The 26,807-nt window shown below is 44.1% G+C and overlaps 1 protein-coding gene across 3 annotated transcripts in view; it reads right to left on the bottom strand.

Moving 5' to 3' along the window:
• Positions 1-26,807, bottom strand: part of agpat4 (1-acylglycerol-3-phosphate O-acyltransferase 4 (lysophosphatidic acid acyltransferase, delta)) — a 204,465-nt gene that overhangs the window by 125,360 nt on the left and 52,298 nt on the right. Inside the window, exon 1 of one of the 3 annotated variants that reach the window (XM_067988358.1) lies at positions 14,523-14,630. The exons of the other annotated variants lie outside the window; for them this stretch is intronic. The gene's annotated coding sequence lies outside the window, so the exon portion shown is untranslated. Of the gene's footprint in view, positions 1-14,522; positions 14,631-26,807 lie in introns of those variants that run through there. 3 annotated transcript variants of the gene reach the window in all.

Raw genomic sequence — 26,807 nt, forward strand, 5'->3', positions numbered from 1 at the left:
CCCCCACCTCCCTGCCCTCTCCAATTTGTTCCAGGGCCCATGCTCTCCGTCTCTCTCTCTGATTCGCGGCTCCTTTCCCTTCCGATAGGCAGCCAGCCTGGCAATCTGGCTGCCTGGCACGTGTGAAACCAGGAAACACTAATGCCCATCTTCAATTGAATTGCGATTGCAGATTGCAATGCACTCATTTGGCTTCCGGGTTCCCCATGCACATATCTGGGGACATTCTGGGTTCCCAACTCCAAGTTGGAATCATGCCCAATACGTCTGAGAAAAGGTCAGGGGGCTGATGTTACCAGTGCTGGGGTCGGGAGACATCCTGGGCATTGACCCACCTGCAGGTTGAGACATTTTTTTTTGTTGAATCACAGCGTTCCATTAATGACCCAGCAAAGAATTTTATATAAAATAAGGGCAAGGATAAGCATTCAAAACGACAATCTCCCACTGATATTTGAGAGTGTGGAATTGGCCAAAACTCTATAGCTAGCCCTACCATGTTGCATTTTCCTAACTGAATTTCCCCATAATGCTTGTGGGAGTCTGTCCCTTTAAGAAGCAAGAATGGCTATTACACGCAATTTCTACACCATTTAATTTCATTCAAATTCTTCGGCGTGGGAAATTTGAAAGTTAACATTTACTAACGGTCTTTGTAAAGTTAACCATGCACTTACTACACACAAATATTTTGATAGCACCAGTGTGGGGGCACATAATTCTTGTAACAAAAATCACATTTTATATTATGAATAGGCCTAAAGGAAGATTCTGTTAGACTGAGACACTTTGTAAAAGCCATAATGAATGCCTTGTTTCACTCAGCGAGCTCTGCATTTGACTGGAAGTGAAATCGAGAGGAACACAGATAACAATGCAGAACAGATTAAAATAATATGGTTTTTAAATTGAATATATTTCACACCCATGAGGTCATATGATGATGAACATCTCAAAAATTGGGCTGAGTTGGCCTTATTCACCCCTTTCCCGCCCCCTCCCCTCATTTTTAGGATTACATTACAACTTTTTCCAGAAACATATCTGCAGTCACTTCCTCTCCGGTAGACAAGGTGATGTTTGTGGGCCCAACACAAGGCAAGAATGTTACTGATGGGTGCCCTAGTTGGGTACCAAATCACACAGGCAAGGTAAGTCCTGGGTTCAATCCCCATTCTGTGTTGAGTTAGCTGATCTAAGTTGGGGCAACATTGGGGGAAATGAAAATTGTCCTTACCATCACCACTATATGGAAGGACAGAAATAAAATTTAGCCAGGGTTCTCTCTCCACATCACTACCCAGCCAGCCCTGAAAGAAAGTGTGGTGTGTGCACATCAGAGGAGATAGGATCAGGCTTGGCCGTAATGCCACCTTGGTCAAATAATCTATCGACACTCACCGTCCAGGATCAACTGTGAAGAATGGTCACTTTACAAGTTATCAGGGGCAATTGTATCCCAACCTAGGCCATATCTTTAAAAGTGGAGAGGCAAAGGGAGAATGTTTTTCTTAAGAAAAGACAATGTAAATGTGTATCCATTGTGGAAGGGCCAACAGCCTTATATAGCCTTGAAAACAATTACAACTGGAAAATGGGGACTTCTTCAAATAACAACACTAACTGAAGCCATTCCTCCATATTCTACAGCAGACCAAAATGGCAGCCTTGTCATCATGTAGTGGCACAATCTGTATGTGTGATTTGTGCCATTCTAGACCAGTGTGTAAAACAGAATTAAAGTAAGGTTGTGGTCTTCAAAGCTGGATTTTACTGTGGGAAGGGAGGCTGGAGCTGGGCCTTACCAAGGGAAGCAAGGACATAGGTTTACACTCGCAATTCTATTGAGATCCCAATCAGAGGAAGGTGCCAAGCAGAGGGGTATGTATTTGCGCTCGGAGTTAGACAGGGGAGGAATTATCAGCAACTCATGCCCTTTTAATGAGTAATTACAAAATGCCTGGCTGGCTGTTTTCTCTCTTTAAAGAAGTGAGAAAAAGATGGATCTTGGATTAATTGGAATTTTGAACATACTGAAGTAAACCTAAAATGTTACTTCCAGCATGCTCCTACATGATATACAATTTTATATAACACACACATGCTATCAGAATATGAAGAAATGTTTTTAAACACACACCTTATAACAGGCCTGAATGTGTACAGATGTTGTGGCTAGCCAGACTGAGGTGATGCTGGAGAACTGAAAGATGAGATTTAAGATACTTTAAACTTACTGTACAAGTAGCATTTGGACTTTCCCAATTGCCTCATTAAGCAGATCAGCCATGATCTTATTGAATGGTGGAGCAGGCTCAAGGGGCCATATAGCGTACTCCTGCTCTTATATCTCAATTTATTCATGTGGTATGTGTGGCATGTACCACTCCCCAAAGATAGGGCTCCAGAGATTAAATGTCAATCTACAAGCTTGTTATTAGTTCACTGAGGAGTGTAGAAGAGCATGCCAGGAGCAGCACCAGGCCTAACTAAAAATGAGGTGCCAACCTGGTGAAGCTACAACACAGGGCTACATGCATGCTAAACAGTGGAAGCAGCATACTAAAGACAGAGCTAAGCGATCCCACAACCAACGCATCAGATCAAAGCTTTGCAGTCCTGCCATATCCAGTCATGAAAGTTGGTGGACAATTAAACAACTAACGGGAGGAGGAGGCGCCATGAACATCCCCATCCTCAATGATGGCAGAGCCCAGCACGTGAGTGCAAAAGACAAGGCTGAAGCATTTGCAACCATCTTCAGCCAGAAGTGCCGAGTGGATGATCTATCTCAGCCTCCTCCAGATATCCCCACCACCACAGAAGTCAGTCTTCAGCCGATTCAATTCACTCCATGTGATATCAAGAAATGGCCAAGTGCACTGGATACAACAAAAGGATATGGGCCCCGACAACATTCTGGCCATAATGCTGAGGATTTGTGCTCCAGAACTGGCTGCGCCGCGAGCCAAGCTGATCCAGTACAGCCACAACACTGGCGTCTATCCTACAATGTGGAAAATTGCTCAGGTATGTCCTGTCCACAAAAAGCAGGACAGATCCAATCCGGCCAATTACCGTCCCATCAATCTACTCTCAATCATCATCATCAAAGTGATGGAAGGTGTTGTCGACAGTGCTATCAAGCAGCACTTACTCACCAATAACCTACTCACCGATGCTCAGTTTGGGTTCCCCCAGAACCACTCGGCTTCAGACCTCAGTGCAGCCTTGATCCAAACATGGACAAAAGAGCTGAATTCCAGGTGAGGCGAGAGTGACTGCTCTTGACATCAAGGCAGCATTTGATCGCGTGTGGCACCAAGGAGCCCTAGTAAAATTGAAGTGTGTAGAAATCAGGGGGGAAAACTCCCCAGTGGCTGGAGTCATGCCTAGCAGAAAGGAAGATGGCAGTGGTTGTTGGAGGCCAATCATCTCAGCCCCAGGACATTGCTGCAGGAGTTCCTCAGGGCAGTGTCCAAGGCCCAACCATCTTCAGCTGCTTCATCAATGACCTTCCCTCCATCATAAGGTCAGAAATGGGGATGATTGCTGATGATTGCACAGTATTCAGTTCCATTTGCAACCCCTCAGATAATGAAGCAGTCTGTGCCCGCATGCAGCAAGACCTGGACAACATCCAGGCTTGGGCTTATAAGTGGCAAGTAACATTGGTGCCCAACAAGTGCCAGGCAATGACCATCTCCAACAAGATAGTGTAACCACCTCCCCTTAACATTCAACGGCATTACCATCGCCGAATTCCCCCCCCTCCTCACCAACATCCTGGGGGTTACCATTGACCAGAAACTTAACTGGACAAGCCACATAAATACTGTGGTTACAAGAGCAGGTCAGAGGCTGGGTATTCTGCGGCGAGTGACTCACCTCCTGACTCCCCAAAGCCTTTTCACCATCTACAAGGCACAAGTCAGGAATGAGATGGAATACTCTCCGCTTCCCTGGATGAGCGCAGCTCCAACAACACTCAAGAAGCTTGACACCATCCAGGACAAAGCAGCCTGCTCGATTGGCACCCCATCCACCACCTTAAACATTCACTCCCTCCACCACCAGCTGCAGTGTGTACTGTCTACAGGATGCACTGCAGCATCTTGCCAAGGCTCATTTAACAGCACCTCTCAAACCCGCAACCTCTACCACCTCGAAGGACAAGGGCAGCAGGTACATGGGAACACCAATACCTGCATGTTCTCCTCCAAATCACACACCATCCTGACTTGGAAATATATCGCCGTTCCTTCAAAATCCTTGACTGTGGGTGTACCTTCACCACATGGACTGCAGTGTTTCAAGAAGGTTGCTCACCACCACCTTCTCAAGGGTGATTAGGGATGGGCAATAAATGCTGGCCTTGCCAGCGACTCCCATATCCCATGAATAAATAAAAAAAGTGTACATGTCATCATATTGTTTCTTTGCCCACATTTCTTTTCTCACTGTTTCTCAGGCCAATATTTATCTCTCAACCACTCAACTTTTTTTAAAAAATTCGTTGACGGGATGTGGGCGTCGCTGGCGAGGCCAGCATTTATTGCCCATCCCTAATTGCCCGCGAGAAGGTGGTGGTGAGCCGCCTTCTTGAACCGCTGCAGTCCGTGTGGTGACGGTTCTCCCACAGTGCTGTTAGGAAGGGAGTTCCAGGATTTTGGCCCAGCGACAATGAAGGAACGGCGATATATTTCCAAGTCGGGATGGTGTGTGACTTGGAGGGGAACGTGCAGGTGGTGTTGTTCCTATGTGCCTGCTGCTCTTGTCCTTCTAGGTGGTAGAGGTCGCGGGTTTGGGAGGTGCTGTTGAAGAAGCCTTGGCGAGTTGCTGCAGTGCATCCTGTGGATGGTACACACTGCAGCCACAGTGCGCCGGTGGTGAAGGGAGTGAATGTTTAGGGTGGTGGATGGGGTGCCAATCAAGCGGGCTGCTTTATCTTGGATGGTGTCGAGCTTCTTGAGTGTTGTTGGAGCTGCACTCATCCAAGCAAGTGGACAGTATTCCATCACACTCCTGACTTGTGCCTTGTAGATGGTGGAAAGGCTTTGAGGAGTCAGGAGGTGAGTCACTCGCCGCAGAATACCCAGCCTCTGACCTGCTCTCGTAGCCACAGTATTTATATGGCTGGTCCAGTTAAGTTTCTGGTCAATGGTGACCCCCAGGATGTTGATGGTGGGGGATTCGGCGATGGTAATGCCGTTGAATGTCAAGGGGAGATGGTTAGACTCTCTCTTGTTGGAGATGGTCATTGCCTGGCACTTATCTGGCGCGAATGTTACTTGCCACTTTTGAGCCCAAGCCTGGATGTTGTCCAGGTCTTGCTGCATGCGGGCTCGGACTGCCTCATTATTTGAGGGGTTGCGAATGGAACTGAACACTGTGCAGTCATCAGCGAACATCCCCATTTCTGACCTTATGATGGAGGGAAGGTCATTGATGAAGCAGCTGAAGATGGTTGGGCCTAGGACACTGCCCTGAGGAACTCCTGCAGCAATGTCACCTACTCAAAATTAGTTAGATTGCGATGGATATAGCAGTCTAAAGATTGAGAACTGGACTGTAAAGCAGGAATGTCTCCGCAAAACAAATTAAAAATCAAGTTTTGGAAAGAAGTTACACGCAGACAGTTTGGAATGATGCAGGTTGGATATCTCTATGTGGAATTACCTCGTGCTATTCATTCTCCGTTTGGTTACAGTGGGGACAAGTTTGGACTTCCGCTGCTCACTCCGCCCGCCCCCCATGTCGGCATGAGGCTCAAACCAAACTTGGGCTTGGGCCTCATCACCATGCTGCCGGTGGGCTGCGGGCACCAAAGTGGGCATCTCTCTGAAACCTGCTGGCTCAAAGCCGGCCCAGCTGGCAGGAACGTAAATTCTGGGGGAGGGAGGGTGCGCAAGGAGCGCGGGTTGGGGGTTTCCCACGTTACTCTTATGGAGCCCAGAGTACAACTCCCGCTCCTCTGTGTCAGCCGTGGCTCAGTTGGTAGCACTCTCGCTTCTGAGTTAGAAGATTGTGTGTTCAAGTTTCACTTCAGACACTTAAGCAGAGAATTCAGGCTCCCAGTGCAATACTGTGGGGGAGTGCTGTACTGTCGGAGGTGCCGTCTTTCGGATGAGATGAAACCAAGGCCCCATTTGCCCTCTCAGGTGGATGTAAAAGATCCCATGGCATTATTTTGAAGACAAGCGGGGAGTTCTCCCTGGTGAACTGCCTAATATTTATCCCTCAACCAACATCACTAAAACAGATTATCTGGTCATCATCACATTGCTGTTTGTGAGATCTTGCTGCATGCAAATTGGCTGCCGCGTTTCCCTACATTACTACAGTAACTACAGTTCAAAACGATTTCATTGGCTGTAAAGCACTTCAGGACATCCCGAGGTGGTGAAAGGCGTTGTACAAATGTAAATGGACCAGCCATATAAATACTGTGGTTACAAGAGCAGGTCAGAAGCTGGGTATTCTGTGGCGAGTGACTCACCTCCTGACTCCCCAAAGCCTTTCCACCATCTACAAGGCACAAGTCAGGAGTGTGATGGAATACTCTCCACTTACCTGGATGAGTGCAGCTCCAACAACACTCAAGAAGCTAGACACCATCCAGGACAAAGCAACCCGCTTGATTGGCACCCCATCCACCACCCTAAACATTCACTCCCTTCACCACCGGCGCACAGTGACTGCAGTGTGTACCATCCACAGGATGCACTGCAGCAACTCGCCAAGGTTCCTTCCAGAGCACCTCCCAAACCCGCGACCTCTACCACCTAGAAGGACAAGAGCAGCAGGCACATGGAAACAACACCACCTGCACGTTCCCCTCCAAATCACACACCATCCCGACTTGGAAATATATCGCCGTTCCTTCATCGTCACTGGGTCAAAATCCTGGAACTCCCTTCCTAACAGCACTGTGGGAGAACCTTCACCATACGGACTGCAGCGGTTCAAGAAGGCGCTCACCACCACCTTCTCAAGGGCAATTTAGGGATGGGCAATAAATGCTGGCCTCGCCAGCGACGCCCACATCCCATGAACGAATAAAAAAAAGTTTTTTTATTTCTTTCCTGGCCCCACAATAATAATTTTTCACCTATCTTCTTGGGACCTCTCCCTCTTCACTGCCTGGTACAGAACATGTGGGCTGCACAATCCCCCTCACTTAGATTTGAATTTTGCAACAAGCGCAGGAGTCGATTTGCATATTTAAACAGCCTTACACCTAATTCAAGCAGGCAGGCTGCTCACCCATTTACAGGCCTGCCTGAATAACACATCAGGGCGGGCCTTGGACATTAATGGGGCATGTTGAAGTGCCCCCACCCCCCGATTTTCAATTGCTGGCTCCCTCGGGGGCCGTGAGCTGAGTTTCTCCCCCAATATTCCTAACAAAGAAATCACACCAGTAATTGAATGGTATAATTAAGTATACAGTTCAGATATTTTTTTTTTTAAAAAGTCAATTTTTTTACCTCCCAACATTAGAAAGAAAGATTGTGGGTGAATGAGGAAAGTCAATCTACACTACCATGGTAATCAATGTCTTGCACATCGATTCTCTCTCACCCCTCCTAAGACTATCAGTGGAATGAATGCCTCAACCCAGTAGCCACTCGACTACCATGGAAATCTGATGGATTGAACCAGACACACACAGCACAAAGCAAATATTTGAAGTGTCAGCAAATACCAGAATCCCACAGAAAAACACAAAGCCATTCAATTCCTATTGGTACATCACTGTCATTCTGGTGTTGTACATAGACACGGGAGATAGAAAAACAGCATGTGCTGAGATTCATACACTATACCATTTATCTTAAAGGGACAGGCCATCCCAATCAGAATGTTTGGACAAGTCGGTGCTGGTCACTAAACGCAATATATGGAGCCTATTTTCTCCCCCTTTTTTGGAAATATCCCATCTCTCCTCCAACTTTCACCCTCTTCACCTAAAACCAGGGATTGGCCAGGGACACCTGGGTGGTGTCACAGGAACTGGCAGACCTCTGTGACCATTCTCCATGTGTGAGCCTAAACAGGAGCAATGGCAGTCTTTACAACCATGAAGGGCAGTCATAGGCAAGATCAATACTGTCTTCATTTGACATCTACCTACACATGCACACTTTCCAGCAGGAATTGATGGATAGTCCCACCTAAAAGGAATGACTCAAGAGCATTGTAACATTGGGAACAGGAGTAGGCCATTTGGCACCTCGAGCCTGCTCCGCTATTCAATTAGATCATGGCTGATCTCTACTTCAATATATAATAATAGTTAAGGAAAAATGGTCAAGGAAAATATTCTTTTTTAAGTATTAACTTTGTTTTGGTCAAAAGACAGTTTGACTGCTTCATGATGTAACCATGGTGACCATTAAAGAGTATAAGTTCATATGCCACTGATATATATTAAAAAAAAAAATCGCAAGGAAAATGATCCTCATCATTTCGTGGGACATTTCCATAGAAATTAATCAAAATATTTTGGTTCCAACAACAGTCAATGAAAAGATGGTCTACCGGCATTCTACAAGGGAGGTTTGTTGCTAAGGTGATCAGGTCGCAAGTACAACCTTCCCGAATATCCCTAGCTGATATACACACTGGTGATGCAGGAAACCTGTGCAAGTCCATGATAGAACACAGAGGCATCAGTTTTCCAGTGATGACAATCTTGGCTCCGTTCCAATTTTCCTGGTGTCCGCACGGGCGATAATCTCTTCCTGCCCACATGCATGGAATACGATAATTTGGGCAAGGCAATTAAATTGCCAACTCACTCAGGAATTTCTGTTTTTCCAATCAGCAGTGGTAAGGGCCAAAGGAAGTCTGCCAACTGACTGCACCTTAAACAAAACAAAAAAAAAAATTCCCTCATGTATATCGTAGAAGTCTTGCAAGGCAAAACCTCAGATATTATTTGTGTGGTACTCAGCAAAGTTATGAAAATATTCCAAGTTTCCTCCATGGTCTCCCTATCTCTGTAACCACCTCCAGCCCTACAACCCTGTGAGAACTCTGCATTCCTTCAACTCTGGCCTCTTGTGCATCCCCCAACTTCCTTCGCCCCACCACTGGCACCCGTGCCTTCAGCCGTCTAGGCCCCAAGATCTGGAATTCCCCCCCCAAACTTCTTTAAGACACTACGTAAAACCTAATCTCTTCAACCAAACCTTTGGTCATCTGTCCTAATGTCTCCTTCTTTGGCTCGGTGTTAATCAGAGAAAAATTACGCTCCTGTGAAGCACATTGGGATGTTTTACTATGTTAAATGCCCCATATAATTGCAAGTTGTTGTTGTTGGTTTTGTATTTCAAATCTGACTCTTCTCCTTTTTGCCAATGCAATTCTTTATTTGGGGCATTCAAACCCTAGAATCCAGTAAATGTCAGTGGAAGAATAGCTGCAATGGGTGTCATAACTCTTTTGAGCTGCTGGTAAGGAAGCCATGTTGTCGGGAGGGTGGTGCCTATCGGAGTCTAAGTGCTTCCCCAGGGGAGGGAGAATGTTACACACCTGCTACTGGGAGAAGGTCACCTGCACCCCCTCTCAGTTGGGAATTGTGTTTGCTACTACATGAGGAAACGAAGAAGTAGAAAATAAAACAAAAAAACGAGCTTATCAAAAACAAAGCAGCATCATCATTCGGGGAAGGTTTATCATTCTGGCCAATTCAGTTATTGGAAGTCACCGTCAAAACCTGTGAAACGTTTATGCTGTAGAAAATGCTTGATTTGGTGAAGTTCAGATTTTTTTTAACCCGCTGTTTTTTCATCATATTTTATATGTTTTCAGTTAAAAAGGAATTGTCATTTTTAGAAAAGTCCCTTTACCTGAAACCGTTTTGACAGGAAGTGCAGCTTTAAAAGGGGGCAGAGCACAATCAGTGGGTAGCGGGAATGAAAAGCTGTAGTAAAGAAGCCTGTGGGGATGGGGGCGGGGAGGGTGGAGGGTGAAGAGACTTGGATCTACGATTTCAAAATTTGCGGACAACACCAAATTGAGGGGTACAGTTAATACCGAGGAGGAGTGCGACTATATATAGGACATTAAGAAACTTACAGAATGGACGTATAATTGGCAAATTAATTTCAATATAGATAAGTGTGAGGTATTACATTTTGATAGGAAGAATAAGGAGGCCACATACTACTTGGATAATAAGAGTCCAAATGGAGTAGAGGAGCAGAGGGATCTGGAGATAGATACATTATGTGCTAAAAGTAGCGATGCAGGTTAATAAAGCCGTTAAAAAAAAAGCAAACTAAGCACTGGGGTTCATGTCTAGAGGGATAGAATTGAAAAGCCAGAGAAGTTATGTTAAATTTGTATAGAACCTTGGTTAGACCACACTTGGATTACTGTAAACAGTTCTGGTCTCCATATCATAAAAAGGATATAGAGGCACTGGAGAAGGTGCAAAAAAGATTTATTAGGATGATACCAGAACTGAGAGGTTATACCTATCAGGAAAGATTGAGCAAGCTGGGGCTCTTTTCTCTAGAAAAGACTTAAGATTATGAAAGGGTTTGGTAGGGTAGACGTGGAGAAGATGTTTCCACTTGCGGGGGAGACCAGAACTAGGGGCCATAAATATAAGATAGTCACTAATAATCCAATAGGGAATTCAGGAGAAACTTCTTTACCCAGAGAGTGGTTAGAATGTGGAACTCGCTACCACAAGGAGTAGTTGAGGCGGCTAGCATAGATGCATTTAAGGGGAAGCTAGATAAACACGAGAGAGAAAGGAATAGAAGGATATGCTGATAGGGTTAGATGAAATAAGGAGGGAATTGGGTCGTGTGGAGCATAAACACCGGCATGGACCTGTTGGGCCGAATAGCCCATTTCTGTGCTGTACATTCCATATAATTCTATGTAATTCACTTCTGCTGGATGGTGTTTGTTCAAAATGTGAAGCAGGTCAAAATGCTTATTATGTAAATTTAAAGGGGCACTGCCTCTATGTTCTACTTAAGGAGGAAGGCGAGTTGGGCACTATTTTCATCTCTAGGAATGTCACATGCAATTTTGGCCATTTTCAAATGCACGACCTGAAGACGAAGTTTTGGCAATAACTTAATGAGGACAGTGCCCTTTAATTTTTTTTTAAACTGCTGACTGTAAGTTGGCTTTGTGCTATAGCCTCGTGTATCCATGGGGAAATCGGATTATGACCCTCTCAGCTCATTTAATTTTGAGTCCATAATGACGATCAGAAAACAGGAACATTCGATCTGTTGGGATTCAGACTCTGGAGCTAAAAGGACAGTGTTCAGCGCTTTCCCACTAATGTTAGTTAGGAGCATGATACTACCCAGGCAAACTCCAGTTCCTGCTGAAAGTAACAGGAGAAAGGTTATTTCACCTAGCCTTGTGCCATTTTAATAGAGTGCCATACCATCCAGAGATGAAGAAAGAATGGACTTCGAAAAGAGGAATAAAAGAGCCGTAATAAAATCCATAGTACCGCAATAAACAAGTACTTTTAAAACTGTAGTTATAGGTTCACCTAATCGTTATAAATCACTCCCATTTCATTCTTGCAGTTCATGACATTATCTGCAGAAATGCATAGGCTCTTAAAGAGATGGGCGTTGATGTAAATCATGCATGTGTTTTATTCTGGAACACAGGGTATTATGCTATTCATTTATTCCTCCTCCACCCTCACAGTCATGTCTCAGTGGTAGCACTCGTGCCTCTAGGTCAGAAGGTTATGAATTCAAGTCCCACTCCAGAGACTTGAGCACATAATCTAGACTGACACCTCAGTACATTAGTGAGGGAGTGCTGCACTGTCAGAGGTGCCACCTTTTGGATGACGCGTTAAACCGAGGCCCCATCTGCCCTCTCAGGTGGAGGTAAAAGATCCCATGGCTCTATTCGAAGAAGGGCGGGAGAGTTCTCCTATTGTCCTGACCAATATTTATCCCTCAACCAACATCACTAAAAAAGATGATCTGGCCATTTATCTTATTGCTGTTTGTGCGACCTGTGTGCAAATTGGCTGCCACATTTTCTACATTACAACAGTTCAAAAAGTGCTTCATTGGCTGTGAAGTACTTTGGGGCATCCTGAGGTCTGAAAGGCACTATATAAATGCAAGTTCTTCCTATCTCTCTATTCAGTTCTTAACCAGCCATTCTTTCGAAAGCAACCTATATCCCAGGAGGTACACAAGTGCAGCCTCTGATGACACCACCTCCAATTTGCTCACCCTTCCCAAGGGGAATTGCCAGACCTAGAATTGGCTACTCTCAAATCATGACAAGGAGGAGCAGGAGAGTGGACTGAGGATTAGCTGCCCTCTGATTATTTTGTTCCTTCATTACAGGGAAACAGCGGGTGAACACAGGGTGATTTATCCTATGCTTGGCTTAGTTGGTAGTACTCTCACCTCAGAGTGGGTTCAAGCCCCACTCCAAGGTTTGAGTTCACAATGTGGGCTGATATTTGAATGCAGTATTGAGGGAGTGCTGCATTGTTGGATACGCTGTCCTTTGGATGAGCTGTTAAACCAAAGCTCTGCCTACTCAGGTGAACATTAAAGAGTGGGGAATTCTTCTGGCCAACATTTTCCCCTCAACCAACACCACCAAAAACAGATTAACTGATCCTTCATCTCATGGCAGTTTGTGGGATCTTGCTGTGCACAAATTGGCTGCTGTATTTGCCTTAATAAAGAAAGTAATTTGTGTGAAGCACTTTGACATGCTTCTCACAGATATGGTAGGATGTTACGCAAGTACAAGTTCTTTCTTTGTGTTATATTCCATGCTTCTCTGGAGTTTAACAAAATGTGGTTGAGGGCCTCGGAGCTCCAACATATCTTGCTGGAGTCGTGCATCTCATGGCATATGCCGTTAGTTAGACTTTTTCCTGCACCCTTCAGCTCAATAATTTTTTGCCCTGTACCTTGCTGGAAATGCGAGCTGATAATGACGTGGCAATGACAATGGGGCATTTGGGACCTTGGTGAACAACGGGACCAACAGTCTACCTCCTTAACCAATGAGATTTAAGGATTGTGAAAGTAACAGGAACAACGGAGTCGGAGGCTGAATTAAAGTCAAATCAGTTACAGAAAGAGAAATAGGAGGGAAAGAAAGATTGGATTAAGAGAGGGGGAGAAAAGACAGAAAGAAAAAAATAAAAAAATTAAATTTTACATTTTTAAAAATCTCTAAGAAGAATTTACTACATGCAGGAATGAGAATGCAATTGGTTCCCTTTCTGAGCCAGAGATGTTGGTTGCCATTGTATTAACAATTACCACGTCATTAAAAGGGTACTTACACTGCAAAGTACGAGCCCTAACTTTCCACAGCGAGTTTAATGGACAATTAATGTGCAAATCTAGCAAGTTCTTAAAAAGAATAGGCAGGTTAAGGGTGAGCTGCCGGTTGTGCGAGGCTAACAGTGGAGTAGCATAATCGACCAGCAAGTTATGGCGATTCGCAACTCACAGCATATTTCTTCTTCGCTTGAACTTGTTGGACGATTTGCACATTAATAACAGCATTCGCCATGAACTCGCCGTTTTTTTTCCAGCAAGATTTGGGCCAGTGTCATCACGATACTTGACCTCAAGCTACTTCTAATATGAGGCAATAGCTTTCAAATCCCTTCCCACACTGAACCTTTGTACTTTTATACTGTATTTTGTACTTTTAGCCAATAATTATTTTATTCTAAATGTATGGTGAAAAGCACCTACATTTACAACCCATGAAGGAAATTCAGCAGCTAAAGGCTGTTGATTGTATGTACTGTTTCGTTTCTATGAACTCATTGAATTGTTTCACTTTCATATCAGTAAAACCTGTAGTTATTGGTGATTATTATAAACTCCTTACCTTCAGGAAATTTTTTAAAAAGAGCAGAATATTAAAAAGAAAAAGACAATTACTTCGCTGTAAGCAAAGGCCTCTTGAAATGGAAAAGCACATTTGGGAAAGCAGCTGTAAATAGACTGTTGCCGTAGCAACAAGCACACCCCTTGGAAGAAAATGAAAGTACAAACGTGATGTGGTCTTCTCTACTTGAACCGCTGTGCTTTTCAGGATTCAGATACTATTACTACAATGGAGCAACGCAGCATTTCCAAATCCTTTCCTGACATTACTTGACTGTAACCGTGGCAACAGAAAAGGGGAGTGCCAAGGAAGGGGAGCAGCCAGCATTACAGGATTGATTCATCAGACACGTTTACTGCGAACAGTAACCTCCTTTTCTGTTCGGTGAAGAATCAGTGCAGATGACTTGCCCACCATGTGTCTCCATTCAGTTTGCGATATAATTGATTCTTACTGTCCAACTCCAGTGTTCCCCTAGGCGCGCACACACACACAGCTCAGCTCTATACCCCAGCCCTTCCCCTTTTACCTGCAACCCACCCGACTAGCTGTGTGCTTTGACATTTAACAAGCTTTTCATGCAATACGCATCAAAAAATGTGCTGTGTAAATACACTAATCGTAACCGTTCCACATACCTTGCAACAAATAGATCTTGACACGTGTATCCCAGTAGCGTAGAGAACAAACTATCACTGTTTCAATAAGCAGTAAAATCACCCACTGCTATAGAGAGACGGACTCCACCCAGGGGATGGGCTTGGAGGAGAAATGTGTTCTCAGCTGACGTCTCTCCCCATTATATGTCACTTCCTTTTAAAGCTCTGATTTAGCGTGGAGTGTGTGGGGTGCTTCTGTTCTCTATGATTCATTTTCCCACCCCTTCGAGGTTGGCCCATGTTTTTTCACCATAACCCCTGCAAACAGAAGGCAGCTATGTGCACTCTCTGCTTCACGAGTGCTCATTTCTTCATAGAAACATTCTGTAAGTTATGCTGTCCTCAGTCCCTGTGACTTTTAGACATCTTTGTTGGAATCCAACAGTCTGAGCAGATTATATGCTTTGGTGACAGACCGCATCCTCAATAAAAGAACTTCAAACAAGGACCAGAGAGGGTTGCCAACTCTGTTTGGACCTATTCCTGGAGGGTTCATCACATGATTTCCCACCTCCAACAGTCAAACAGCACTTTTTCCCTCATCTCCAATATTTTTATAATTAAGAAGCAAAACTGTTCAAAGAAAATGAATAAAACACAGAGTTTTTTTGATGCCCCAATGATTTTTCTCCAGGGTTACTTGCAGTAGTGTCCTGGAGATTATTCTTTTATTCCTGGAGACTCCAGAATGAGGGTTGGCAACCCTAGCACTAGATATGTTAACTGTTAGCTCCGTGATTAAATAATGTCAAAGGGTACGTAGGGATAAAATGTTAGTTGAATGGTTCTTGTTGGGTCCTTCCTTCACTGTATTGTTGCCCTATAGATTTGATTGTAAACAATTTTACAACACCAAGTTATAGTCCAGCAATTTTATTTTAAATTCACCTGACGAAGGAGGTAGCCTCCGAAAGCTTGTGAATTTAAAATAAAATTGCTGGACTATAACTTGGTGTTGTAAAATTGTTTACAATTGTCAACCCCAGTCCATCACCGGCATCTCCACATATAGATTTGATGTCAGCTGTGGCTTGTGGTAGTCCCTTGCCTGAGTCAGAAGGTTGCGGGTTCAAGTTCCGTGACCGAGACTTGACCCTATAATCTAGGCTGACACTCCAGTGCAGTACTGAGGGAGTGCTGCACTGTCGGAGGTGCCACCTTTCAGATGAGATGTTATACCGAGGCCCCGTCTGCCCTTTCAAGTAGATGTAAAAGATCCCACAGCACTAATTCGAAGAAGAGCAGGGGAGTTCTCCCCGGTGACCTTGCCAACATTTATCCCTCAACCAACATCACTAGAATCAGATTATCTGATCATTATCACATTGCTGTTTGTGGGACCTCGCTGTGCGCCAATTGGCTGTCGCTTTGCCTACATTACAATAGTAACTACACTTCAGAAGTGCTTAATTGGCTGTAAAGCGCTTTGGGATGCCCTGAGGTCATGAAAAGCACTATATAAATGCAAATTCTTTTTTCCTTTCTTAGATTTGGATTGAGCATCTAATTAACATCAGTAAATTCTCCTCAGTTAGGGACTATTCCAGTTAATTTTCCTTTCATGCAGTAATCCTTTCTTTGGTTAAAATAAAACTTTGCAAAAGCTTATCTTACTGTTAAAGTTTTAATTTGTTCGTCTCTACACTTGTTCTAATTTTCTCCCTTTCTCTGCTGTCCTGTGTGCTACTGCTCAGTCTCTCAGGGCACCTTTACACGGGTAGAGTGGAGCCCTCGGCTGCGCTTGGAGCTGACCTTTGTTGGTCCAGTGGCAGTGAAGACCCACTGTTTTACGGGTCTTGTGAGATGCTACAAGATCCACTGCCTCTGCTTCTGACCTGCTAAATGCGCAGAATCCAGTTTGGCATGACTGCGATGTGACATCCATAATGTCGTGACATCGGGAGCAAACTGCCCAATTAAAATTCTCGGAATGAGGAAGTAAAAAAGAAAAGAAAGAATTTGCATTTATATAGCGCCTTTCTTGACTTCAAGATGTCCCAAAGAGCTTCACAGCCAATGAAGTACTTTTGAAGTGTAGTCACTGCTGTAATGTAGGAAACGCCAATTTGCGCACAGCAAGGCCCCACAAACGGCAGTGTGATAATGACCAGATAATCCGTTTTAGTGATGTTAATTGAGGGATAAATATTGGCCAGGACACCAAGGCGATCTCCCCTGCTCCTCTCCAAATACTACGAATAAAGGAATATAGGAACATTGGAACAGGAGTAGGCCATTCAGCCCCTAGTGCCTGCTCCACCATTTGATAAGATCATGGCTGATCTGTGATCTAACTCCACATACCTGCCTTTGGCCCATGTCCCTTAATACCTTTGATTGCCAAAAAGCTATTTATCTCAGATTTAAATTTAGGAATTGAGCTAGTATAAATTGCCGTTTGCAGAGGAGAGTTCCAAACTTCTACCACCCTTTGTGTGTAGAAATGTTTTCTAATCTCGCTCCTGAAAGGTCTGGCTCTAATTTTTAGACTGTGCCCCCTACTCCTAGAATCCCCAACCAACGGAAATAGATTCTCTCTATCCACCCTATCTGTTCCCCTTAATATCTTATAAACTTCGATCAGATCACCCTTTAACCTTCGAAACTCCAGAGAATACAACCCCAATTTGTGTAATCTCTCCTCGTAACTTAACCCTTGAAGTCCGAGTATCATTCTAGTAAACCTACGCTGCACTCCCTCCAAGGCCAATATGTCCTTCCAAAGGTGCGGTGCCCAGAACTGCTCACAGTACTCCAGGTGCGGTCTAACCAGGGTTTTGTATAGCTGCAGCATAACTTCTGCCCCCTTGTACTCCAGTCCTCTAGATATAAAGGCCAGCATTCCATTAGCCTTCTTGATTATTTTCTGCACCTGTTCATGACACTTCAATGATCTATGTACCTGAACCCCTAAGTCCCTTTGGACATCGACTGTTTTTAACTTTTTACCATTTAGAAAGTACCCTGTTCTATCCTTTTTTGATCCAAAGTGGATGACCTCACATTTGTCTACATTGAATTCCATTTGCCACAGTTTTGCCCATTCACCTAATCTATCAATATCCCTTTGTAATTTTATGTTTTCATCTACACTGCTTACAATGCCACCAATCTTTGTGTCATCGGCAAACTTAGATATAAGACTTTCTATGCCTTCATCTAAGTCGTTAATAAATATTGTGAATAATTGAGGCCCCAAGACAGATCCCCGCGGGAGTCCACTAGTCACATCCTGCCAATGTGAGTACCTATCCATTATCCCTACTCTCTGTCGCCTTTCGCTCAGCCAACTTCCTAACCAAGTCCATACTTTTCCCTCGATTCCATGGGCTTCTATCTTAGCTCACAGTCTCTTACGTGGGACCTTATCAAATGCCTTCTGGAAGTCCATATTAATAACATCCATTGACATTCCCCTGTCCACTACTTCAGTCACCTCTTCAAAAAATTCAATCAGGTTTGTCAGGCAGCTTTCACAAATCCATGCTTGCTCTCCCTGATTAACTGAAAATTCTCGAGGTGTTCAGTCACCCTATCCTTAATTATAGACTCCAGCATTTTCCCCACAACAGATGTTAGGCTAACTGGTCTATAATTCCCCGGTTTCCCTCCCTCTCCCTTCTTAAAAAGCGGAGTGACATGTGCAATTTTCCAACCCAGAGGGACAGTTCCTGAATCTAGAGAACTTTGAAAGATTATACTTAGGGCATCTGCAATGTGCTCACCTACTTCCTTTAAAACGCTGGGATAGAAACCATCTGGTCCTGGGGATTTGTCACTTTTTAGTGCTATTATTTTCTTCATTACTGTTGCTTTATTTATATTAATTTTATTGAGTCCCTGTCCCCGATTCAATATTAGTTTTCTTGGGATTTCCGGCATGCTATCCTCTTTTTCTAGTGTAAATACTGCGCAAAGTAATCGTTCAACATGTCCGCCATTTCCCCATTGTCAATGACAATATCCCCACTTTCAGTTTTTAAGGGGCCAACACTGCTCCTGACCACCCTCTTTTTCCTAATGTAACTATAAAAGTTCTTCATATTGGTTTTGATATCCCTTGCAAGTTTCTTTTCATCGTCTCTTTTTGTAGTTCTTACTATCTGTTTTGTGACCCTTTGTTGATCTTTGTATCTTTCCCATTCGCCAGGATCTGTGCCATTTTTTGCCTTTTTGTATGCCCTTTCCTTATGTCTTATACTGTCCCTTACCTCTTTAGTTGTCCATGGCTGTTTTTTTTGGCAAGTAGAGATCTTGCCCCTCAGGGGTATAAACCATGGGATCTTTTACATCCACTTGAGAGAGCAGACGGGACCTCGGTTTAACATCTCATCTGAAAGATGGTTCCTCCGACAGTGCAGCCCTCCCTTAGTACTGCACTGGAGTGTCAGCCTGGATTCTGTGCTCAAGTCTCTGGAGTGGGACTTGAACCTAAAACCTACCAACTAGAGGAGCAAGTGCTAACAACTGAACCACGGCTGACACCTAAAAAAAGACCTGCAATGACATAATTGTGCTCAGAAAACAGGCCGCAATCAGTGTCCTTTCGGGCTCAATTTCCTCCCTAAACCTCTCTGCCTCTCTATCTCGCTCTCCTCCTTTAAGACACTCCTTAAAACCTACCTCTTTGACCAAGCTTTCGATCACCTGTGTAAATTTTGTTTGATAATCGCTCCTCTGAAGTGCCTTGGGACAGTTTACTATGTTAAAGGTGCTATATAAATGCAAGTTGTTGTAGTTGTTGTTAAGAACATAAGAACATAAGAAATAGGAGCAGGAGTAGGCCAATCGGCCCCTCGAGCCTGCTCCGCCATTCAATAAGATCATGGCTGATCTGATCCTAACCTCAAATCTAAATTCATGTCCAATTTCCTGCCCGCTCCCCGTAACCCCTAATTCCCTTTACTTCTAGGAAACTGTCTATTTCTGTTTTAAATTTATTTAATGATGTAGCGAGGAGAGTGATGTGGAGCAATATGAAATAAACACTGGAAATCAGTGTAAATGCCACTGTCCCAAAAGTGGAGTGTCATCAGCAACAAAGTAGAAGCATTTTTAAAGATACACCAGGCCCAAACATCCGTGGGCCTTTGATATCTGCTCACTGGGAACTTATGCCACTGACTCTGCCAGATGCATGTGGAGGAGATTTCCTAATGAGCATTTTGCTGGTGGAGCCCGGCGTTACCATGGGTACATATCAGGTGTAGGGTTGCCAACTTTGGTTGCCAGAATTCCTGGAGGTTTCATCTCCTGACCTCCTATCTCCAACCACCCTGCCCAGTGAAACAGCCTTCCCCCCCACCTCCCCACCCCCGCAATCTGCAATATCTTGACAACTAATAAAGGAAAGTGTTCAAAGAAAATGAAAAAAACGCACAATTTTTTTTTAATGCCTCTATGATTTTTCTCGCTGCGGTTGCCCAGGAGATTAATCTTTAATTCCTGGAGACACCAGGACAATCCCGGAGGGTTGTCAACCCTAATCAGACACATGCCAGAGCTGGAGGGGGAAGATGGGAGAACTGGCAGAGGTCAGACACTCAATACCACCACAGCAGCCCTGGCCAAAGAAAATCAAAGCCCCCCCCCACCCTTATGAAGGGGCCGATCAGGATGGAGGCCCAGGTGGGCCCCGCTTCAGCTGGCTGTGGGGGTGGGAGCGGGTTTGCTGGTATGCCTCCTTTCACCTGGTGAATCCCAAACCAGGGCTGAGGAAACTCCTGGCCTATGAGTCCCCTCCCCTGGCCACGGCCCATGTGATCCAAGGGACCATGTTTGGGTTGCCTGATCATACTGTAATGACCGAATCCATTACTTTCAGCAGATTTGTCTTTTCTGTCTATTTATGCTCTGTGCATTCATGTATAATATGTTAAGAATTCCTGCTGCCGATAGCTATCCGGTGCTTACCAGTAAGCTTGAAAACACAGGAACACTTCATTTTACCACAGATAGTGAACAAACATTCAAGTACCTAACAATGTAATTTTTTTGTACTATTATTTATGTGGTTCTAATGAGTTTAATACATTTTTAAGTTTCCAGTGGTGGGGGGGGGGGGGGGGGGGTGCAGGTGCAATTTTCTAGTATAGCCCCAAACGAGCACACCATCAGCGGGGCAGCTGCTCCACTTGCCTGTTTGTGCCAGCAAGAGGCCATTTTGAGGCCTCGTTAGCATGCCTTACGGGCACCGCACTGCAGCTCGCCAGTCCTGAGGAGGTAGGAAATTGGCCGGCTCCCGCTCCAAGCCAGCCGGCAGGATCTGGCCTGGAGGAGGTAGACGATTTTGGGGGTGGTGGGGGCCTCAAATGGGCTGAAGTTTTTTTTTGCAGGCCTAGGAGGAGTGCTGAAAGTTTCCTCAGCCATTCCTGGGTATTGAACATTTCCTGGGCCTTGAGCGGCCTCCACCAGTCCCTCTAAGGACTGCTGGTTAGGCCATTTAACGTCTGGTCCAACTGGGTGGAACATGCACTATTTTGGGCAGCTGGCTGCTCGCCCATTTACAGGCCTGTCTGAAAGCTGCATCACATGGTCCCTGAGCCTCCAAAGGGCACACCAATGGTTTTTAAGCTGCCTGTTTTTCAAGTGAGAAACACTGAAAATCGCCCCCAGGTGTTAATCAATGGAAAGTAAAATCGGGCAGTTTCAATAACAAGAGCCCAAACCACAACACTGATTTTACACTCCAGTTGAAAATTACCCCCTCAATGTCTAAGTTCACACATGAAGAATGATTACTTGGGGAAGGTACAGGAGGGCTGCTAGTACCCATGGAGCAGCATTTTAGCATGAGTTAGCTCCCTATCTCTGTAACATCTTCCAGCCCGACAACCCCCTCAAACTCTTTGATTACTTTGCCTTCTTTGGCTTGGCATCCATTTTTCCTTACATCTCTGTGAAGTGCTTTGGGATGTTTTTCAACTTCAAGGGCACTATATAAACGTAAGTTGTTGATGTATTCCAATTATCATTATAGAATTGCAAAACATCAAATCGCTTCCTCTTGAGTTCCACAGATCTAAAATAATTTAAGGTCATAGCATTTAAAGCACGTTTGATGGCAGAAAAGTCAAGTTAACCTTACATATTCACAACAAACCTTAATATCAAACAGAGAAGTAGGTGGACATTTCCAGGTCCCCTTTGTTTGAAAGCTTCAGTCTTCTGTCTCAGTAGTCATATAAATGCAGTCTGGAATATCAAGTTCTCAGCTGATCCTTAGTCGCCCTTCTCATCTGTTTTTCTCAATAGCTGCAAGTCTCTGCCCGCCTGTCCTTCATCGGTTTATATCCTCACAGTGTATCTTCTCATTTGCTTTAATTTATTTTTTCGAGCCTCTTTTCTACCCATTCCATTTGTAAGTTGAATATTACTTCTATAATATTAAAAGTCTTATGTACAGTGCGCACCTCCCGTAAGCATTGCACTTACTTAGAACCAGAGAATTTTACAGCACAGAAGGAGGCCATTCGGCCCATCGTGCCAGTGATAGATCTTTGAAAGAGCTATCCAACTAGTCCCACTCCTCCGCTTTTTCCCCATAGCCCTGCAAATTTCTCCTTTTCAAGTATATATCCAATTCCCTTTTGAAAGTTGCTATTGAATCTGCTTCCACCACTCTTTCAGGCAGTGGATTTCAGATCATAACAACTCGCTGCATAAAAAAATTCTCCTCATCTCACCCTCTGGTTCTTTTTCCAATTATTTTAAAGATTGCATCTTCCTGTCACAATTCAGACACAGGGCTTGAGCCCATAATCTAGGCTAACACCAGGCAGAATATAGAAAGTTGTGAGAACCAGGCAGAGTATAGAATATAGAAAGTTCAGAGGGGAAGTGAGAAAGGAAATAAAAGGGGCAAAGAGAGAGTATGAGAATAGACTAGCAACCAACATAAAAGGGAATCCAAAAATCTTCGACAGACATGTTAACAGTAAACACGTAGTAAGAGGAGGGGTGGAGCCGATTAGGGACCATAAAGGAGATCTGCTCATGGAGGCAGTGGGCATGGCTGAGGTATTAAATGAGTACTTTGCATCAGTCTTTACCAAGGAAGAAGATGCTGCCAGAGTCTCGGTAAAGGAAGATATAGTTAAGATATTGGATGGACTAAAAATTGAGAAAGAAGAGGTACGAGAAAGGCTAGCTGCACTTAAAATAGATAAGTCACCTGGTCCGGATGGGATGCAACCTAGGATGCTGAGGGAAGTAAGGGGGGAATTGCGGAGGTACTGGCCATAATCTTCCAGACATCCTTAGATATGGGGGTGGTGCCAGAGGACTGGAGAATTGCAAATGTTACACTCTTGTTCAAAAAGGGTGTAAAGATAAACCCAGCAACTATAGGCCAGTCAGTTTAACCTCAGTGGTGGGGAAACTTTTGGAAACAATAATCCGGGACAGAATTAACAGTCACTTGGACGAGTGTGGATTGATTCGGGAAAGCCAGCACGGATTTATTAAAGGCAAATCCTGTTTAACCAACTTGATAGAGTTTTTTGATGAGGTAACAGAGAGGGTACATGAGGGCAATGCAGTTGATGCGGTGTATATGGATTTTCGAAAAGCATTTGATAAAGTGTCACATGGTAGGCTTGCTATTAAGATTGCAGCCCATAGAATAAAGGGGACAATAGCAACATGGATACAGAATTGGCTAAATGACAGGAAACAGAGAGCGGTGGTGAACGGTTGTTTATCGGACTGGAGGGAGGTGTGCAGTAGTGTTCCCCAGGGGTCGGTGCTGGGACCACTGCTTTTCTTCATATATATTAATGACTTGGACTTGGGAGTACAGGACACAATTTCAAAATTTTCGGATGACACAAAACTTGGATGGGTGGTGAACAGTGAGAAGGATAGCGATAGACTTCAAGAGGATATAGACACTCTGGTGGCATGGGCGGACACCTGGCAGATGAAGTTTAATGCGGAAAAATGCGAGGTGATGCATTTTCGTATGAAAAATGTGGAGAGGCAATATAAACTAGAGGGCACAATTCTAAAAGGAGTGGAGGAACATAGGGATCTGGGGGTGTATGTGCATAAATCATTGAAGGTGGCAGGTCAGGTTGAGAAAGGGGTTAAAAAAACATACGAGGTCCTGGGCTTTATAAATGCATGGTACATTGGCGAGACCATGCAGACGCTGCGACAACGGATGAACGGACACCGCGCAACAATCGCCAAACAGGAGAGTTCCCTCCCAGTCGGGGAACACTTTAGCAGTCAAGGACATTCAGCCACCGATCTTCGGGTAAGCGTTCTCCAAGGCGGCCTTCGAGACACACGACAACACAAAATCGTCGAGCAGAAGTTGATAGCCAAGTTCCGCACCCATGAGGACGGCCTCAACCGGGATCTTGGGTTCATGTCACGCTACACGTAACCCCACCAGCAAAAAGGGGGAAAAAATTTATATGTTTTTTAAAATTCTCTCTCTCTCTCTCTCTGCCATTTTGAGTTTCTTTCTGCCTGCCTGTGTAATAGACACAATGTATATCGAGTGTACTGGGACGTGCTGTTCTCCGTGACTGGCCTGTTTGAATAACAACGACACCTTTTGATTGGTGTGATGCTGTCCCAACATAGTATAAGATATGCGATTTGAGAACCTTTTCATTCATTCATCTGACGAAGGAGATAATCTCCGAAAGCTTGTGATTTTAAAATAAATTTGTTGGACTATAACCTGGTGTTGTAAGATTCCTTACATTTATAAATAGAGGCATAGAGCACAAAAGCAAGGAAATCATGATGAACCTTTATAAAGCAATGGTTCGGCCACAACTGGAGCATTGTGTCCTGTTCTGGGCACCGCACTTTAGGAAGGAGGTGAAAGCCTTAGAGAGGGCGCAGTGGAGATTTACTAGAATGATTCCAGGGATGAGGGACTTAAATTACGTGGATAGACTGGAGAGGCTGGGATTGTTCTCCTTGGAACAGAGAAGGTTGAGAGGCGATTTGATAGAGGTGTTCAAAATCATAATGGGTCTCGACAGAGTGGATAGAGAGAAACTGTTCCCATTGGCGGAAGGGTCAAGAACCAGAGGGGATAGATTTAAGGTGATTGGCAAAAGAACCAAAGGTGATATGAGGAGAAACTTTTTTACACAGCAAGTGGTTAGGATCTGGAATGCACTGCCCGAGGGTGTGATGGAGGCAGATTCAATCATGGCCTTCAAAAGGGAACTGGATAAGTACTTGAAACGAAAAGAATGTGCAGGGCTATGGGGATAGGGCGGGGGAGTGGGACTAACTGGATTGCTCATGCATTGAGCTGGCGTGGGCTCAATGGGCCGAATAGCCTCCTTCCGTGCTGTAACCTTCTATGATTCTATAACACTCCAGTGCAGCACTGAGGGAGGGAGTACTGCACTGTTGGAGGTGCTGTCTTTCGGACGAGATGTTAAATTGAGGTCCTGTTTGCCCTCTCAGGTGGATGTATAAAGCCACTTGGTTTTATTTCGAAAACTTCTCCCCGATGTCCTGGGCACTATTTATTCCTCAACCAACATCGCTAAAAAATCAATTATCTAGTCATGTATCTCATTGCTGTTTGTGGGACCTTGCTGTGCTCAAAATGGCTGCTGCGTTTGACAATGTTACAACAGTGACCACACTTCAAAAGTACTTTATTGGTTGTAAAGCACTTTGGGACATCCTGAGGTCATGAAAGGCACTCTATAAATGCAAGTTCTTTCTTTTCCTCACTCACACTGTTCCTTTACTTCCCCTCCCTGAGTCTTTTTCTGCGCTACTCAGAAGGTGTGACCATAGCTTCATTTGCTTGTGAACCACAAAGTTTTGAGTATGTGTTTGCAGACAATCTACGTGCATATCAATTAGACATCAGATTTAACATTGCTGCAGTTTGATAATTTAATCATATAAGTGGGGCAGGTCTGGAGTGGTACCCCATTCCTAATAGATTTACCATCATTAGAAAGGAGGGAAATGCTGTGGTGCTACAGTGTTTAAAGTAAAGCGCTCATAAGGTTGTGAACGTTTTTTGATTGCATTTGATCAAAATGAGGGCGAGGAGGGATTGTCCATTATGGAATCATAGAATCATACAGCACAGAAGGAGGCCATTCGGCCCATCATGCCTGTGCTGCTTCTTTGAAAGAGCTATGCAATTAGTCTCACTCCCTATCTCTTTCCCGATAGTCCTGCAAGTTTTTCCTTTATAAGTATATATCCAATTCCCTTCTGAAAGTTACTATTGAATCTGCTTCCCTTACAGGTAGTGCATTCCAGATCATAACAACTTACTGCGTAAAAAAATTTCTCCCCATCTCCCCTCTGGCTTTTTTGCCAATTATCTTAAGTCTGTGTCTTTTGGTTACCAATCCACCTGCCAGTGGAAACAGTTTCTCCCTATCTACTCTATCAAAACACTTTATAATGTCTATGGAAAGTCTATACAAGCACCTTTAATAAGTAAATAAATGAGGTGGCATAAATAATCCCTATGGCAACTATAGTTATGTTATAATGAACACCAAATACTTCCTGTACATGCTTGCACCACCCTGCATTGTTACAGTGTTGACATTAAGACTCAATGCACTGTCCCCTCTTCTAACTCACTCTTTCCCAAGATCTCTAAACTATGGAATTGTTTAATGCCCTTAGTTGTCCCTTCCTCTTACAATCTGCAAACTTTTAAAACCCAAGCTTAACACTGCTAACCACTACTTTTATCATTTCCCTGATCTTGTATCCTACTGTTTTGAATCCTGGTAGTACGCTGTATTTACTGGCCCTGGCTCTTCAACTGAGTTTTCTCAATTTAAAAAAAAACTGCATCATTAAAAGACAAATCTCAGCAATTTTGCATTACTGAATTTCAGAAAACTGCCATGCAATACTATCACACTTCGTTAAAGTGAAACCCTCGCAGTTTTACAGCTATTGTGCAAAAGTGTCTGGTAAATTCTAGAAAACTGAGTCTGTCAGAGGCAGTTTGGTTAACTGGTCTGTTGAGTTAATCTTTATGCAGTGTCTAGCTGTACTTTTTATTTCCAGGCGAAGTGAAATGAATGCTCTCTCTGTAAACAGAGGGGCGTGTGATTACAGGCTGGTACGCACAACTCCATTTTTGGATGCAGTGGCAACATCATACAAAGTCGCATGGGTTGGCCAACAATGTCCATTTGACTTTATGGGCAAGGTTGTAACTATATAGTAGAATGGGTCGTAGAAAATCTGGGAACTCTCTACCCCAAAATGCTGTTTGAATTGAAACTTGTAAGACAG

Source organism: Heptranchias perlo, chromosome 8 (genome assembly GCF_035084215.1).
Source record: "Heptranchias perlo isolate sHepPer1 chromosome 8, sHepPer1.hap1, whole genome shotgun sequence".
In the NCBI taxonomy this organism is placed as follows: Eukaryota; Metazoa; Chordata; class Chondrichthyes; order Hexanchiformes; family Hexanchidae; genus Heptranchias; species Heptranchias perlo.